General features: G+C 38.3%; 1 non-coding gene across 1 annotated transcript; it reads right to left on the reverse strand.

The window, feature by feature from the left end:
* Positions 1–1,583: 1,583 nt before the first annotated feature.
* LOC138807458 (U6 spliceosomal RNA) lies at positions 1,584–1,687 on the reverse strand. The gene has a single exon (XR_011366158.1). It is a non-coding gene; the product is annotated as a U6 spliceosomal RNA (small nuclear RNA).
* Positions 1,688–3,720: the final 2,033 nt, after the last annotated feature.

Raw genomic sequence — 3,720 nt, forward strand, 5'->3', positions numbered from 1 at the left:
TTAAGCTAGATCCTTATATATCGATCTGCACCAGAATCAACTCCAAATGGATCAAAGCCCTCTGAGTCAAAGCAGACACTCTGATGGAATAGGATGGAATAGGAGAAACCCTAGGTCTCCGTGGCACAGGCCGAATTTTTTTTTTAATGGAGACCCAGAAACACAACAAATCAAAGAAAGGTTGGACAAATGGGATTGCATGAAATTGCAGAGCTTCTACATGGCAAAGGACATAGTTAACAAGATAAATCGAAAGCCTATGGATTGGGAAAAGATCTTCACTAGCCATTAAACAGACAAGGGTCTCATATCTAAAATATACCTGTAACTCAAAAAATTAAATCTCCCAACAACAAATCCTCAAAGAAACCACTTCTCCATAAATAAGTGGGCTAAAGACTCAAAAAGAAACTTCTCTGAAGAGAAAAGAAGGATGGCCAATAGACACATGAAGAAATGCTCAACCTCCCTAGCCATAAAAGAAATGCAAATAAAAAGAACAGAAATACCATCTCACCACAGTTAGAATGGCTATAATCAAGAATTCTAATAACAACAGATGCTGGAGGGGATGTGGATAGAAGGAAAACTTACCGTATTGTTGTGGGAGTGTAAACGTGTTCAACCACTTTGGAAAGTTTATGGAGGTTCTCAGAAGACTCCACATAGAGCTGCCCTATGACCCAGAACTACCACTTTTGGGCATTTACCCAAATGTTCACAAACAAGATCATACTAATGCTACCAGCAAGACTATGTTTATTGCAGCATTATTTACCATAACTATGATATGGAACCAACCCAGATACCCTTCAGTTGATGAATGGATCAAGGAAACGTGGTATATATACACAATTCCATGCCTCCATAGAATTTCTTTGTCCCATTTGTTAGGAAATGGAAAGACTTGGAACAAATTATATTAAGTGAAATAAGCCATACCCAAAGAAACATAGATCCCATGGTTTCTCTTATTTGCAATAACTAGTATATGTCTGAGAAAAGCAGAAATTTTTAGACAAGTTGATGTTAGGCGAAATGAACCCCAAGATAATTTTTTTCTTTCTTGTGATAGTTTCCAACATATTTATAAATTGATTTCTTTGTTGCTTTGTATGTACCTCCCCCATGGTATAACTCCTGTTTTCACTGCATTTGATTCTGGTATCCTGCATCTTGTATATACATTTTTCTAATTTGGAGAGGGTAAGGGAAAACACAAAATGCTTAAATAGGGATACAGGTTGCCCTATGGTAAAAATGCAATGTACAAGACCCTACGTTGAAAACAAACATTAGAACTTCGGAGGTGGGGAGAATACTCATGGAGGTGGGAGAGAAGGAATGGTAGGGGAAAAACAAAGGAGGAGGCAACAATGCTTGATAGGAAATATACTTGATAGGAAATTACCTTACTCATTTAATTGTAACCCCTCTGCACAGCATTTTTTTATAATAAAAGACATACAAAAATTAATTCAATTTATGATTATGGGCCAGTACTAGGATTTGAATTTATGGGCCTTCCACTTACTTTCACACTTCAAACTGGGATATCTATTTGTCTTTATTTATTTATTTTTTAAAATCAGGAATGCTTCACAAATATTCGAGTCATCCTTGCACAACGGGCATGCTAATCTCTGTATTGTTCCAATTTTTGTATATGTGCTGCCAAAGTGAGCAATCTTTAATTTTTTGTTAATCTTTTTTTCAAGGATAAATCTAATAACACTGTCCCCTAATTTTGTATAAAATAAGTTTTAGACATATATTTCATATGTAATATATTTGTGAGATATATACATACTATTTATCTGCAGGAGTTGGGCACACTGCAACAATTGAAGGCACTGATTTAATTTCACTGCTGTCATTCTATTTTAAGACTTTTTAAAATCAAAACATAGATGACCATGATTTCATCGAATGTCCTGTCCAATATTGATTTGTGTGTATCAGGCAGGCTGTACCTCATGTCACACAAGAGTGCAAGAATAATAGGGTTTAGCTCATTACATAGGGGCTTATCAGGACATAGGAAATATCCCTCAATTTGGTTGAGCTGATCTCCATTGTTTGTTCTATATTATGCCTCTGCTTTGGCTCTGCAGTTTACCATTTCAAGATGATATTTTGTTCTTTTGGGGACAGATGAATGGAGAAATGTACGTGGCCTCCATGACAATTACCTCTATCTGGTTAAAATTCATACTTTCAAATGGGATATTTGTCATCCCTGTAGAATACAAATGAGGACTCCCAAGCACCAGCTATCTACTTTGCAGCCATTGTAATTTTCATGGAAGCACTATTTTATAGGGACAAAATTAAGGTACCAAATACGTCCTTCAGCAACTACCCTTGGGAAATCCTTATGCTCATGCCAAAGTCATTGAACTTCACATTGCCTTTGTCATCCAACACGATGTTATTGGATTTAATGTTTCAGTCATTTTCAGTTTCATTAAAGTAATGCACAGTCCTCACAATCTGTTTGAATAAACTCCTGACTTCATTCTTGAATAGGCGGTATGATTTTCACATTTGTCTAAGGAGGTCTCTGGATGGCCAGTTCCACTACCAAGTATTTGTGCTCATCCATTTCCCTCACCTGATATAACCTGATCATGTGTGGGTGATGGAAAATCTTAATAATGTCCATCTCATTTAAACATTTTTTGTGGGTCCTGGGGCTTGATCTCTGGGCCTGGGCACTGTCACTGAACTCTTCAGCTTATGTCTACTGCTCTACCACTTGAGCCACAGCACCACTTCCAGCTCTTTCTGTTTATGTGGTGCTGAGGAATCGAACCCAGGGCCTCATTTATGTAAGGCAAACATCTACCACTGAGCCACGTTCCCTTCCTGTCCATCTCATTTTTGATTTAACAATTGTTGAAATCTCATCTTCAGGATTATTTTCACTACAACCTTATTGACTACGAGGTGGTGCTAGGCCAAATTTACATAGCCATAGCTTCCATAGTCAATGATTTCCTCCTTCATGGTATATTGTTCAGGGAAAATCTTCTCCTGCCATAGCTAATTATCACCTTCAAACTGTCTTGTTCAGTGAAAATCTCCTTCTCTGAAGAGCTTGAGGATAATTCATTATGTTCTTCCATCTTTCTGTGAAGATGCCAAGGAGTAAATCTACCTAAACTTAGCTAAGAAAATAAAAACCCCAGAGCAATAACCTAAAGGAAACTGTCAATGTAGCACTCAGTCCAGCAGGTCACTAGGAACTCTCAGCAATGTAATGGACTACAGAGACCACTCACAATGGTTGCAATGGACCAATCACAGCTTGGAATGAACCCACTGGATCTTCTGGTCTTGTGCCTGGAGGACTGTTGCCAAGGTTTCCACAGGGATGTGAGGTGCACAGAGTGATGCCACTGGTGCTGCAATGGCAGTGTTGCAGGAACTTCAAGTCTATCAGAAAGTGCCATCTGTCCTTGTTGGCTTCAAGGTCCTAGGGTTGCTCCCAATATTTTGTCCTTGAGTAGTGTCCATGTCCTTATGTCTGCTCCTGCCACAACAGTGAGCATGTGCAGGAGCATACATCAACCAGTGGCTTCTATTCACTATATGTGCAAGTCTTGAAACTTGCTCCAACAATCTAAAAACAAAGTGGAATCCTATGTATTCCTAGATGCAGGGGGACACATAATGAAGAGTTCAATTGGAAACTTTTCTTGACAATAAAGAGAAAAT

The sequence above is a fragment of the Dipodomys merriami genome, unplaced genomic scaffold (genome assembly GCF_024711535.1).
Source record: "Dipodomys merriami isolate MVZ:Mamm:240054 unplaced genomic scaffold, mDipMer1.0.p SCAF_101, whole genome shotgun sequence".
Lineage (NCBI taxonomy): Eukaryota > Metazoa > Chordata > Mammalia > Rodentia > Heteromyidae > Dipodomys > Dipodomys merriami.